The 15,393-nt window shown below is 39.0% G+C and overlaps 1 long non-coding RNA gene across 2 annotated transcripts in view; it reads left to right on the top strand.

Moving 5' to 3' along the window:
- LOC119238988 (uncharacterized) overlaps positions 1 to 15,393 on the top strand; it is a 95,735-nt gene that overhangs the window by 41,285 nt on the left and 39,057 nt on the right. The window contains exons 4-5 of one of the 2 annotated variants that reach the window (XR_008549731.1): positions 8,415 to 8,471; positions 8,685 to 8,860. This is a non-coding gene — a long non-coding RNA (uncharacterized LOC119238988). The remainder of the gene's footprint in view (positions 1 to 8,414; positions 8,472 to 8,684; positions 8,861 to 15,393) is intronic. The other variant, XR_005123722.2, reaches the window with a different exon arrangement.

Here is a 15,393-nt window from a genome sequence, read left to right as displayed (position 1 = left end):
TGGCTGGGGATCGAACTCATGCTGCAGTGGCTGTGGCTGTCTTCATAGGTTGCATCTTAACTCCTTGTGCCACCAGGGAGGCCCATTCTCCATATCCTTTTAGCCATTCCAGTGAGTGGGTAATGGTACTTCACTGTGGTTTTAATTGTGTTTTCCTAATGACAAATGATGTTGAGCATCTTTTCATATACTCATTAGTGATTCATATGTTTTCTTATTTGAAGTGTCATTTAAAATCATTTGCCCATTTGTGTTGTTTGTCTTATTAAATTGTAAGAATGTACACACATATTCTGGTTATATGTCCTTTATGACATACAGAATTTGGAAACATTTTTCTCGACCTTTTCTTATACTTAATGGTATCTTTTGAAAAACAAATGTTTATAATATTGAGAAAGTTCAATTTATCATTTTTCCCTTAATGGATCACACTTTTTGAGTCATGTCTAAGAAACTGAGCAACCGTCAGAGGAGAAAGAAGAAAATGAGGAAAATGCACTGTCATGGAATTCCAGGGAAGATCAAGTTTTAGGGAGAAAGATAATCACTGATACATAAGGCTGCAGAAGGTTTTGAAGGGATGAGTAAGGTAAAATGGTTACTAAATTTGGAAATAATAACATTACAGTAATAATAACTGATGATACCAATTGGATGATTATTTTATGCAAGATCCTATACTAAACATGATCTCATTTCTAATATGTATAAATAGAAGAATATTACTTTTCTTGAATTTTGTTATCAACAGGTATTTTTCTCCAAAAATATTAATTTGGAGCACATAGCATAGGATGTAAAGATGGGTAGTTTTAAAAGTTGGGTTTAACAACTTATTAGTTAGGGTTAAGCCATTTAATTGTTTTTAAAGATTTATTTATTTATGCATAAAAGAGCTGGGGTATAGGCCAAAGTTGCGGGGGGTGAGAGGACTCACCAGAGACAGAGTGGGGAACAGAACAGGCAGACTGACTGAAATACACTGCTGAGGAAAGCAGTAGGCAAGACAGGAGAGGTCTACTTTGCCATGTTGGTTGATCCCTGGCTGACCAGGGATCGAACTCATGCTGCAGAGGCTGCAGTTGCTTCATAGTGCAGTGCTTAACCCCTTGCGATACCAGGGAGGCCCGCCATTTAACTTTTTGACTTGTTTCTTCACTTAAAAGTAGAAATAAGTATTACATATTTTGGGGCAAGGTTGTGTACAGTGAAAATGTGTAGAAAACATCAGCCTATGGCCTAGTCCATATTTCACACTTAAAAGGAGCCACTGTAATTACTACTTGTCACAATCAGATAAAGATCTGAAAACATTTGCTATATTTTACACTCTATAGATCTGTTTTTAGTATTGCTTACTACTTTTTGAAACCATAATATGCTCTGTAATATCTTAATCTATTTTAATATCTTAATCTATTTTAATTTTTAAAAATCCTAAAAATCTTGCTCACAAAGTACTTGAATTTCCCCTTTTCAATCATCCAAATAACATAACCAGAAGTCTTTTTAAAAATAGCTTTTTTTTTTTAAGCTCTTCTGCCCATTTTTTTATTTGTACAAGCACTGGGTACAGTCAGAAGCACGGGAGGGTGAGAGAATTCACCAGAGCCAGAGCGGGGAGCAGAGCAGGCAGAAGGACCAAAGTACACCTCTGAGGGGAGCAGCGGGTGGCAGGAGAGGTCTGCGCACCATGTGGGACCCTCCTCCGGTTGCCGGGGAGCAGCCGGGGATCGAACCGGCACTGCAGAGGCTGCGGAGCAGCTTCACAACCCGGTGCTCAACCACTGCGCCACCGGGGAGGCCCTAAAAATAGCTTTATTAAGATATGATTCATATACCATATAATTCACCCATGTTAAATGTATGATTTAATAGTTTTTAATATATTCACACAGTAGTGTAACCATCATCATAATTTTAAAACAGGGCCTCCCTGATGGTGCAGGTGTAAGTCTCAGCACTATCAAGCAATCTCCAGTCATTGTGCCATGAGTTCGACCTCTGGCCAGGGAGCTAATCCATATGGCACAGCAGAGGTCTTCTGTCTCACCCGCTGCTCCCCTCAGCAGTATATTTCAGTAGATCTGCCTGTTCTGCTCCCCACTCCATCTTTGGTGAATCCTTTCACTCCCCCCACCTCTGGCTTACACCCCAGTTTTTGTATGCATAAATAAATACAAATAAGTCTTCAAAACTTTTTAAAACATTTTTATCACCCCTGAAAGGAAATTCTATACCCACAAGCAGACCCGCCATTAACCTCTATTTCCCCTACACCTAGACAATAACTAAATACCTAGATATTACCCTCTAAGTTCCCTGTACCTAGACAGATATCTCTATAGATTTGTCTCTTTTAAATATTTCATATATATGACCTTTTGTGACTTGCTTCTATTAAAGAAAACCAAAGCTCCAGTGGAATAAAACAGCTCCCTCCCCACCTCTTTGAAACTATGGCCATAGGAGAAACAACCTCAGTATATACTTGGGTTCAATTCTGACTACGCTTGAGATTCATTGCTAAGGAGGAGATTGTGGTGGGGGGCTAGAGTTAGTCAGCAGATGGAAATTATTAAGGGGAAATATCAAGGGTAGGGGAATTTCCTCCTGAACTGACCTAATAGAATTCTTGCTGGAGACAGGCCAGGGCATAGGGCATAGGGCATAAGGAATTTGAAATGGTATTGAGGGTGATGAGATATTGAAGTTGAAGATTCTTGCTAAAATTACTTAGCAGGATTCTTTCCAAGACAGGACTATACAGATCTGAGGACAGGCCCATGATGAGCCTTAGCTGAAAAAAGGCTTTGAGGAGCCTAACTAAAATTTAGTCAAACAGAGTCTGTTTTACATCTTTCTCTTAGCATAATGTTTCAAGTTTCATCCATAGTATAGAATGTATCATCACTACTTCATCCCTTTTTATTGTTGAATACTATTCCATTGCACAGGTAAATTAGATTTCATTTATCCATTCCTTATCTGATTAATCAGTATGTGGATTATTTCCACTTTTTGACTTTTATGAATGATATGGCTAATAATATTCATGTGCAAGTTTTTGTGTGGACATATGTTTTCATTTATCTTGGGTATATATTTAAGTGGAATTGTTGGGTCATAGAGTAATTTAGCGTTTTGAGAAACTTGCAGACTGTTTTGACAAAGTGGATGTACCATTTTACAATTCCACTAACAGTGAGGAGGCTTTAGTTTCTCCTTAACATTCCTAATATGTGTTATTGTTGTCTTTTTTTTTTAAATATATATAACCAGGCTGTGTGTGAGAAATGGTATCTCATTGTGGCTTTGATTTGCATTTTCTGATGGCTGAGATTTTCAGCATTTGATCCCAATAAATATATACAGGATCTGGGAGAGTGAAGGTTTAAAAAACAATGTGCAAATGACTAATGAGCATGTTATTGTTGGATCCCTCCCTGGGGTGGGCACAAACAGTGAAGTCCTAAGGACTTATATATTTCCTTCAGTCACTGTAATCTCATCAATTTGGGTTCAAGGTCATCATTACTGATCTAATACACATATTGATCTGTCATTAACATATTATATCCCTCACACTACCTCCAAATTATGAAAGTGAAAAAAGTGAAGAAGAAAGTTTGGTATCTCACTAAGAGACTCTGTCAAATTCATGACTAGATTTGAAAAAATAGATGTGATCCCCTATTATTGTAGAAATCTAGTGACCTCTTAATTGTTGTTAGTAGTTTGTATGTGAAGGGCAACAAGATTTTCCTGGAACAAAACTGGATAGTAAATATTTTCAGTTTTGTGAATAAGAGTTTTTGTTTCAACTACTTAATCCTATAGCTGTAATATAAAAACAGCTGTAGACAATACATTTTTTTAAAAAAAGGTTGCATTTGGGACCTCCTTGGCACAGGGGGTTAAGACGCAGCACTGTGAAGCTACCCACAGGCACTGCAGCATGAGTTCCATCCCCGGCCAGGGAGGTGACCCACATGGCACAGGCGACCTCTCCTGTCTCGCCTGATGCTCCTCTCAGTGTATTTCAGTCATTCTGTCTGTTCTGTTCCCCACTCTGTATCTGGTGAGTCCTCTCACCCCCCATACCTCTGGCCTGTACCCCAGCTCTGTATGCATAAATAAATACATCTTTAAAAACAGTTGCATTTGCATTTTAATAAAACTTTATAAAACAAGTGTTAGCTCAAATTTGGTCCAGAACTCTAGTTTGCAGATCACCTAAATAGAAGAGAGGGGAGATTCTTGGGAAGATCTGTTTCTATGGTAACTCTGGAAATAGGCAAGATCATATGCTTTTTATATTTTTCTTACACAGATGTTTTACAACTACCCTTGGCTTCTCGCTACCCTGGGTGGGTCAGCTAATTGATTTTGCAGAGGTTATTTGTCTTCTTCCTTTTTTATGTTATGATTTTTTTTTATTATTACTAGGATAGCATCTTGAGGCATTTAAAACTAGATCAGAGAGCATTTTGGAGTCATCTTTAGAAACACCGTATTCTCACTGACTACTTCTGTTTTGTGTTTTTTTTTTTTTGACTTCAAAATATTTAATAAATCAAATTACTCAAAAAAGGTGCAGATACATGTTTACTCAGGTCCATTTTTAATAATGATGGATGCTCAATGATTGATTCAAATTTTTGAAGTATGAAATAACAAATATGTATTAAATTATTCCATTAATTGTATCAGTTATTTTTGGTCAGTTTTAAGTATTTCATGTGTTACTTTTATTTCTATTATAGTGAAAGAGCTTATGAGATAAAACTGGTCATTGATAGACGTAATAGGACAGCCAACTAGGCAGAACCTCTTTTATACTTAATTCGTCTATCTAGATTGCTATAGCTATTATTATCTTTAAAAATTCTCTTTAAACTGCTCAACTGAATCAGTATTTGAAGCAAAGCAGAAGGATAAAGTAAATAACCTTTTGGATTGAGAAGTTAGGCTGGGGTATAGGGTCTAAGGAAATGTTAAACCACATCTATGACCTGCCATGGGATTCTCTTACCTACATCACCCAGTAAATTTCCCTCAGGCTTAGGTTATTTGAGATGCATTCTGTTGTAGGTAATTTAGAGGACTTCATATTGGAGTTGAAAGTTGAAGAATGATGGCCAAATACTGGGTGGACAAGGCCAGGCAGAGGGAAGAGTATGTGCAAGGTACAGCACGTGGAAGTATGCGAGAAAGTTATGTGTTGTGGGAATGGCAAGAACTTTATTACTGCTAGAGACTAAAAGTAGAAAGGGATAGAGGTAGCAGATGAGGCTGGATACACAAACTATTTTATTTATGGCTGTTCTAATTTTTTTTCAGCAGTGTTTTATACTTTTCAATGTATGTGTGTTTCATCTCTTTGGTTAATTACTGAGTATTTTATTCTTTTTTGATACAAGAGTAAATGGAATTTTCTTTAGATTTCCTTTTCAGATTGGTCATTGTTAATATATCAAAATGCAACTGATTTTTGTATGTTGACTTTGTATCCTACTATATGGTGGAATTCACTTATTAGCTCTGATAGCTTTTATTTGTTTTGTGTGTGTGATGCAGTCTTCAAGGTTTTCTATATTTAAGATCATATCATCTGTGAACAGCAATAATTATACTTCTTTCCAGTTTGGGTCCCTTTTATTTATTTTTCTTGTTTAGTTAGTCTGGCTAAAACTTCCAGTACTCTATTGATAGAAGGGGTGGGGTCCTTGTCTTGTTCTGGCCTTAAGGGAAAAGCTTTGGTCTTTTACCAGTGGGAATGACATTTGCATTTTTTTTTTCTATATGTCTTTTATTATTTTTAAATCATTTCCTTCTATTCCTAATTTTTGGGTGTTTTATCATGGAAGAGTATTACATGTTGTCCAATGCTTTTTCAGTTTAAATGACCGTAGGGTTTTGCTCCTTCTTTCTGTAATGTTGTGTATAATGTTGACCGATTTTATTTTGTGAGCTAATAGTTTATTTTTATTGAGGTAACATTGGAACTTTGATCAATTTTCATGTTACATTCTGAAATAAATTCCTCTTGGTCTGTCATTATGTATGTGAATACTTGTGATTATTATATCTCTTTTTTTGTAATGAATCTTTTACTAATATACAATATTCTTTTCTCTTGTAAGCTTTTAAAATTTAATTTAGTCTGTTTTGTAGAACTACCCTTCTACTCTCTTTTGGTTACTATTTGCATGTAATATATTTTTCCATTCTTTTATTTTTCATCTGTTTGTGTCTTTGAATCTCAAGTGAGTCTCTTGTAGACAACATGGAGTTAGATTGTATATTATATCCATTCTTACAATCTCTGTGTTTTGATTGGAGAGTTTAACCCATTACATTTAAAGTAATTCCTGATAAGGAGGGTCTTTCTTTGTAATTTTGCTATTTATTTTCTTTATACCTACAATTTTTTTCCCTCTTTTCCTGCATTACTTACCATCTAAATTTTTTGTTGGACGTTTCAAGCTTTCAATAGACTCCATAATTCCAAAATAGTTACATCATACAGATACATTCTGTGCTTTATTGCCAAAGTGGCAGACAGATCGCTGCTGATTCCTACAGTGCCATCTCCCAGAACCCCTCTCCCTGTTTCTTGGCACACTATTGTGTATTTCTATGGTCCTAGTATTGTGCTATATTTGTGAGAATGCTAAACAAGTAGAAAATGCAGCACTGATGGCTGATGTGAAGCTCATTTTAGCTAAGGAGACAAACATGAAACAAATACTGATCAGCACGAAACAGTCAATTATGCATAATAAAATATAAGAGTTTTGTAGGAATGGCAAGGAGATGACACTCTTATCCTTGTCTCTTTTTGACCCATGACAAACTACAATAACTAATCAGAGCATCTTCTATGCTCAGTCTTGGGCTCAGAATTCATCACAGGGGTTCAAAAAGTCTCTAAACAGTTTTAAGAGTTGGTGCTTGAATTGAAAGCCATTTGCTATCCCTGGCTTATTGTAAAAATGGTAAGTAACACAAGAATTTGAAGGAATTTATATTATGCTTAGAATAAATTGTATGTTTTTCAAGGAAAAAGACAATATGTTCTGTTTCTTTAGTAGTTCCCACATCATTATAGTCAGAGACTCAATTGGGCCTTGTTGAATTAATTTCATAATTTTAAGAGATCTTATCATAAGGAAATAAGTCCTCTTAATATGTGTTAACATATTGTTTATAGCCCTTCTGTAAGTGCTAAAGAATACTTTTTTCTTTAAAAGAGTTTATATTCCAGCATCTGACAGCTTTTCTACCCTTGCCATTTGAACTAATTTTCTCTTGTTTGTTCTTATGGAAGATGGAAAACAGCTGGTCAACTCCTCAGCTAAGACTAGTTAAGTGCCCTCTTAAAAATAACACTTTAGCTTGAGGACATTATGCTAAGTGAAATAAGATAGTCACAAAAATACAAATATTGTGTGATTTTACTTATGTGAGGTATATAAAGTACTCCAACTCATAGGCCAGAAAGTAAATTGGTAGCCAGGAACTTGGGGGGGGAGGGATGTGGGTGTTATTGTTTAATGAGTACAGTTTCAGTTTTGTATGAAGAGTTCTGAGGATGGTAACACCCAACAATATGAATTACTTAATGCTTCTGAAGTATACCACTTAGAAATAGTTTAAAAGATCCTTACCTACATACAGTGGCACATCTTTATTTACCCAGCAACCTCATCTACAGGATTCTTTGTTCTACTTCCATTTGTTTCTCATCTTTCTTTGTGGCCCCTCTTTCCATTCTTCCAGGAACTTTTACTGTCTTTTCTGGACCGTTTTCAAATCTTCCACAAACCAGATGTAGTTCTGGAAAGATGGCAAAGCCAGTATAGTGGGGAGGCTGTTTCAGATGTCCTTGAGTTTTGTGCAAAATTCGGATTGCTGTGTGTCTGACAGTAACATTGCATTGCCTGTGATAGTTTGTACTAATCCATAGGGCACTTCTGTCCCTTCATCTATGAAGTTGGGGTGGATAAACTAGATGAACTCTAATAGAATCTAAAGCTCACCACTACCTCTGGGCTTTTTTATTGAGAACCTAGGCTTTAACATTGCTATCATTTGAGAGTTTATGTCATGAAATGGCATACATTGGCTTTTCAAAGTTGAAAATTCAGTACAGTTGAAATATAGTTGAAAACACTAAACTTTTGGAGTAAGAACTCTAATTCCTAAATAGAGGACATGAATGTAAAAGTGCATTATTTCTTAATTATTTTTTTCACTCCTCCCCAACACAGAGTTGAAATTCCTTATTTCTTACTTTGTAGCTCATAATTAAGAGTTATAGATTGCAGGCTTTACTGGGAATGCCTCATTAGTAAAGTAGTTCAGCCTGGCTTAGTTTTAAATCTCTTTTCTTTGCCCTTTTCTAGCAGAAGGGCCTTTGGGTGAAGACCTAGAAACTTGGTGCAGTGGCAACCAGGCACAAGGTGAGCAGGATGGCTGGGGTGGGGGGCAGGAGGACCCCGAGCCCCCAGTGAATCTTGACACTTTTCTCCCAGCTCTCTCTGGGATTCCCTTGTGGTCTCTTCCTCTCATAGCCGCTCCTCTATAGCCGTTTTTTGGCTGAGTGATGCTACCCCTATAGCCTCAGCCTCTAGGCCCAGGTGTGCACAGTCATGCATGCCCACATCACACTCCAGGTGTGCACCATCAGGCAGCGTGCACCGCGCCCACGCTCCCAAGCTTCTCCTGCATTAAAACAATCAAGGCTGCAGGTGATAGTCAGAAGCTGGCAGCGTAAAAGCCTGAGCAACTTCACTTCTTCCACACTTGGAAAGGAGTTCTGAAGTGGGAAGGTGACCTAGGAACTGTTACAGTAAGTACGTGACTATTTTCTAGTTACTTTAAGAGAAATATTACATAGTAGAGGTGTGTTCTTAAGCTTTTGTCCGCATGAGTTGATAATATTGGTTTGGCTTGGCGTTTACTTTCATTCATCAGTTGTTTCAGTGTGGTGCAGAGGAGGAGGTGAGAAGGTATTTAGTAGAGTAAGAGATTAAGATTTGTCTACTGGGCCTCCCCTGGTGGCGTAGCGGTTGAGCGCTGGGCTGCGAGGCTGCCTGCAGCCTCTGCAGCACCAGTTTGTTCCCTGGCCGCCAGCGAGGGTCCCATCAAAAAAAAGAAAAAAAAAAAAAAAAAAAGATTTGTCTGCCACCCAAAAAACCCACCAAGAAACCTGATATAAACTCCCTTGTTCTCTAAGAAACAATGTGAAATTCATTCTGTGTTAATTAGAAATTGTATATCACTTCTTAACCACCACCTAAGCAGGTTCCCTCATGCCCTCTTCCAGCAAACAACCCTCTGAAGGGGGCATGCTTTTATGCTGTGGCTGACCAGTCTGTGAACCCTTGTGGTCCACAATAAATGTGGCTTTAAGTGTGGTAGACCAATCCCATCTCAGGACTTTTATGACTTTGGATGTGCTGGGTGTCTAATATTCACGAGTGCTGAAAGGTGACTCAAGTGGAACTGCTGAAGAAGACAGATGTGGCATCTGTGGTAGGTTCAAATTTACCCTGCACCAAAAGAGGTTAGATGCTACCACTGATTTATAGAAGTTGATGTTGGTCTGGAGCTTGATACCATGCTGGCGCCATGCTGTCTGCTGGCCTTTCAAAGGGAATTCTGGCCTTATTAATTCAACTTCATATTTCTTGGATGACCCATGTGTTTTGGACATTATACTGCCTGTGTGGCAGACTTCGGTGGTGCTGTTTGGCTCTGTGTTACCAGGAAGCCTGGCTGGCAGGTCTCTATGTGAGTTGGTCGGGTGCTCTGTGAACATAGCAGGCCTTTGGCTTCAGTCTGATTACCAAGCTGATGCACCAAATGGGTCTGGATCGGTTGTTTGTGTTCTAGTATGTAGATGATCAACAAAACGGGACTGTTTCAGAGTGCCTTTACATGTCAGGACAATATGGAGAAAGCTGTTTCTCTGGTGTGGGAAATGTGCAAACTTGTACTCGTAAGAGGGATGGCATAATGATTATTAATGAAATAAATTATACCACCGTGATGTTGTATTGATGAAGTCAGAGCACTCTAAATTTCACACATGATATCAGAGGATGCTGGGGTAAGTTTTTATGCTGCAAGTGAATCATCAAAGCTGTTCCCCAGCCCCTTCTACAAGGCATGACAATGAATATGCACTTGAAACTTGTGTGAATAGATGTGTGAACAAATTAATAAACAGATGTAATTAGTAAGTCTCAAAGGTTCTTCAAATTGTGTTAAAATTTTCCACTAAGCTTTGATACTATTCCTTGCCATTTTCCTCTACCTATTATGTAGCAAATACCATCTCCTTCCAACTCTTTTGTAGTCTGTAGCTACAGTGTTACTCAACCATTGAGACTGAGAAACTAAAACAGGAGACTTTTCTCAGGGACTTGAGAGAGGACAGGAGGAAAGGAGCGTGACTTCCAGTGCGTCCTGGGAGTTTGTGAGCCTGAATTTCTGAGCGTGAAAGAGGGCTTCACATCTCAGCACTGCAGAAAATAGCAAAACAGGTCTGAGAACTCAAGAGAGTAGAATCCAGCAGTAACTCACACGTGGGAATCATCAGCTTAAAATTCAGTACCATATGTGAATCACTGCTAGATTTTACTCTTGACACTGCGAGAAAAATACTGTTTTTCAGAAGGTTGTTGTAGATTTTGAAGCTGTAGGGGAGAAGGTCGAAGGAACAGTTTTCACTCAGTGTGAAAGGGCACAGCTACTTAAAAGGTGTCAGAAAAGCAATCCAGTCAGAAGATCAGTCCCTAGAGAAAACCCAGTGCATCAGTGGCAAAGATGGAAGAAGAACCAAAACAAATAGGAGAGGACAGGGAAGAGTCAGAAATGTGCTTCCCTCCCAGCAAATGTGCTGCTGTGAGAGGGGCACAGGAAGAAAATCTTAATCTTGAACACAAAGGAGGAGAAAGGGGGCAGTGGGTGATTTCAGATGAGTGTCAAACAGCCTTTGAAACACTGTGTAAATACAAAAGCCTCATTGCAGGCGATCAGCTTCAGGCTAGGGGATGATCTCTTTCATTTGTTTCAATCAGCAGGATCACAAAGGGTCATCATAGGTTAGGTAGAGTAAGAAGTGCAGCCTATTTATTTGTTTTCAGTTATTTCCTCTGTAAGAGTAAACAAATCCTTCATTATGTGTGTTACCATGGATCTTAAAAAAAAAAAATCAAAGGAAACAGCAGGAAGTTCAGGTGACATGGAAATAATCGGGGATTGTATCTGAGAAGGCCCTCACCCCAGCGGAATCATCCTGGGTTCCATCCCAGCCTGAGCCTCCCCATCCCTGCTTCCCTGTTTGAAGTGGCTGGGCGAACTGCCTACACCTGGAAGCTGATAAGACACACTCAGTGCACACTCTTATGATTTTCCAAGGAAAACAGCAAAGAATGCATTTGTGTTGCAGTATAGGAGTTGCTGACTGGCAGGGTCTCTGAAAAATCAACATGCCTACATTTCTGCCTCCTCTTGTGTTCCTAAACTGATTCTCAGCTCAAAATGAATAAAATCGATGTGTTTTTGTAAATCAACAAGTACAAACCCTCAGCTCATTCTTTAAATGTTGACGTGCCAATTTAAAAATATTCCCCTCTGCTCAGAAGATTGCTCTGTTGACCGTGTTTGCAGGAAGGGCATTACCCAGAGGTGGATTGACGGTTGCACATTTGTGTGTGTGTGTGTGTGTGTGTGTTCATAGTAGTGAGACACAGGGCAAGCTAGGGTTATTAGGCAGTTTCAGGGACAGTGCAGGAGGGGACCTCTGAAGAATTTAGGGAGGCTTCAGAGATAAGGACAACCAAGGGAATGTAACCAACTCCATTAGGAAAAACAAATATCCCAGGGCCACGGACAATATTAATACTGTTAACAATGGTCCTGGTTTTCTTCAGGTGAGAAAGGGAGGTGGAGACTAGAGAAATGGAGAGTGGTTTAATTTATGGACAACTTAGAAGGGCAGCTGTTTAACTTCAATGTAGAGATGCTCACCTGGAGGACTAGGCCATAAAGATAAAGTGTAGAGATGCTCACCCAGAGGACTAGGCCATAAAGATAAAGTGACAAGCATGACAAGTGGAGAAAGGGAAAGCTGTTAGATAAAGAATGTGAAATTCCCCCACTTAGTAAGTGTGAGACCCTCTGGGAGTTAACCAATCAGGGAGCGAGAGAGTGAAATTTAAACATAATGAGGGAGAAAAAGTATATATTGCCAATGTAATATCCCGTACCGGCTCATCTCGGCCCCTCCCAGGTACCTTATACCTGGGAGTCTTTCTTCTTTGTCTCTTTTCTTCCTAAATAAACTTTTCTTTCAAAGACAAGATTTGTCTCTCTCTGCTTACTTACTCCAAAAAGTCTGTGAATTCCTTTCTACGGTTTCGCGAGACAAGAACTCGTGGTAAAGCGGCAGCAGTTGTTACACACGCCGGCATCAGTAGTGATAACTCAGCTAATATTTATTGTGCCCTACTATGAGGCAGGCTTTATGGTCGGTACTGAGATCAGAACAGTGAATGACTCTCTACCCCTGAGCAGCTGAAGTATTTCAGGAAAGGATTTGATTAATTTTGAGGTGAAATTGTGTGTTTAAAAACGTGTTGACATTATATATTATATAACTTATCAGTTTTGCTTTTCATCCTTTTGTGATGGAAGAACACTTAATATAAAATGACTATATTAAAAAGAAAATTCAAATCACAGAGGCTTGTGATTGAGTAGGAGAAATATTTTAAGATAACTTCCTCACAAAGAACATGCATGGGACACTTAAAGTTCAATTTTGTTCTCAGAGTTACTTATTTTGTGTGTTTGAATTGGGGAGCCTATATTTGTAGAAATTTTTATGCTTCTATTTTAAAGAAGTTTAAATACACAAAGCATAAACTTCATGTGCTGTTCAAATTCCTTTCCCAATAGGTTATATTTTATTATTTTGCATAAATGTAGCGATACTTCAGAGCAACATTGTGTCACCTTTTCTTCAGGTTAATCTGAAACATCTTAGTTGCCTTTGAGTAGGAAATGTACATGTAGACCTTACAAGGTTTCTGTGGTGTATAGATGAAACCACTGACTTTTTAGCTTTTACTTTTTAAAAATTTTTAAATTTACTGAGGTAATATTGGTGTCCACCACAGTGTATTATTTAAAGATACAGGATTGCAGCTCTTCAGATGTTCTTTATCACCCACCCACCGCCCACACACCCACAGCCCCCCATGGCAGACCATTGTGTCCCCTCCGTCCTTACCTCTCTCCACCCTCCACCGCTCCCTCCTGGCATTCTCACTTTCACAGATTTCTAGGGTTTGTTTTTGACTGGGTGATTTTTTTGGATATGTCCTTTTACTGAAAATATTAACCTCAAGACAAGTAGCCCTATCTTGATGTGTTTTCCCTGGCAGTTTATCTCTCATTTTTTTCCTGTCCACCACCTGCTTGTCTCTCAACACTCACAGTCTGCTTGCTGTAAATAGACTCAGAGCCCCTCATGCTCTTTACCTTTGTACCCTCAACAAGGGAAAGCCTTATTTGAAGAACTTGGGGAATACATGAGCGAGCAGACTGCTGCCCCTCCAGGCCAACAATCCCATACAGGTACTGCTCAGGCCCAGTCCCAGGCTCAAGGAGAGGTTGTTTTGTTGTCATGGTCTTTTTTAAGTACTGGAGAGCTGTGTGTGTGTGTGGTGTGTCCCCAGCAAACATGAATAATCTTAGGCAAACAAACAACCCTGCCAGCAGGGCCATCCAACAGCCCAAGAATGAGCAACAGTTCTTGGCTCCTGGATCAGTAAAATTATTTTCAAAACAATCCTTAAAAAGTAAAAAAGAAAACAAAGGAGATAGTGTTGTTTATGTAACTTTTTTTGTAAGGTTATAGAAAGTTTTTCTCTCTTGGGATAAAATGGGTATGGTACGTGTTCTCTAGCCTGGAGAGGCTGGTTGGGGGTGGGGGGGAAAGCAATGATATCTCTTGGCATTTTTCTTTGCTAATAATTTCAGCTTTCTCTCCCGTGGGGGAAAATATTTTTTTTTTATTTTCTGCTGTGATTGTTCTTAGGACTAGTTGTTGGGAGTCGGGTCAGTTGGATCATCTCCCTTGATCTGCGAGCAACTCATAGGTCCACGAGGTAGAGATAGGGAAGAGGCGCTGTGCCCCTTCTCTGAAGGTGGGATGGGGTATGGCAGGGGCTCTTTCATGCCCACCATGGCTCCTTTAACGTGGCCTGAACACATTTGTTTTCCATATAACCAGTCAGTTAACTGACATGAGGATTATTGAAGCCACCTGCGAAGACGGCGGCATGCACTCTGTTGGGGGACTGAGGGACTTAACAGACTTCAAGAAGTTTTAGACATGGAATTGAAAATAAAAACTCTAACAAATATGAGATTCAAAATCCTATCTGCTCAGAAGTCTACTGTAGAGGGAAAAGCAAAGATGAAAGAGAGCAAAGGGCACACTGCCATCTTAAACAAGGAAGGCAGAATAAATTATTGTGAACGCATCTTTGTGGAGGGAAGAATACCCAAATAAAGAGATGAATGCCAGGCCAGCTTGAGGTCCAGGTGAAATGGAGTGGATCGGTCGGTGAACTCTCTCCTAGCACATGTACCAGTTACCCAGCCTGGGGGTGTGAAATGCAGGAGATGGTGGAGTCAGTTGTCAAGGAACAGAAAGATGTGTTTTTGAAATAAGTAAAATATAACTCTAGTCCAATCATCAAAAGTAGTAACAAAATTTATTTTTTTCCGAAAATTTTGAGGTCATCAGATGACCGCTGGTTCAATATTCTTACTCCTCACAATGTTCTGAAGATTATCTCTAAACAAATCCCTACATCAGGGAATTATGGAGTTCCAGTGGGCACCATTTCAAGAATGTTGTTTGTGGCACTTTCTGTTCTGGAACTCCACTCCTCTTCATGTGTGATAGAGTTGCCTGTGTCAGTGGGTGGGCATAGAAATATGACTAAGGCAATTATTTCAGTTTCAAGTCAGCTGGGTCTATTAGCTATTAATATATTTCACTCATTTTGCAAGGAGTAATTTAGGCTCTCCAGTCTAACTGTGGACTCTTCTAGTTATCAGTGAGCAGCATTTCACAACAGATTTCAACTACGTGCTCTGTTCCCATCTGAGCTCCAGGCCTAGACCTGATCTTGGGCCCCTTTGGGATCTGAGGACGTTTCTCTTCTGTGTCATTTGCCTTAGTGAAAATTTGTAGATATGTCTTCACTCATTCTCTTAGAGATAATCTTCAGAACACTGTGAGGAGTAAGGATGTTGAAACAACAGTCATCTAATGACCTCAAAATTTTTAGAAAAAAT

The sequence above is a fragment of the Talpa occidentalis genome, unplaced genomic scaffold (assembly GCF_014898055.3).
Source record: "Talpa occidentalis isolate TD23 unplaced genomic scaffold, MPIMG_talOcc4v2.1 talOcc4.11, whole genome shotgun sequence".
Classification (NCBI taxonomy): domain Eukaryota; kingdom Metazoa; phylum Chordata; class Mammalia; order Eulipotyphla; family Talpidae; genus Talpa; species Talpa occidentalis.
Note: the sequence above shows the minus strand (reverse complement) of the source record. Positions and strands in the feature narration are given on the sequence as shown.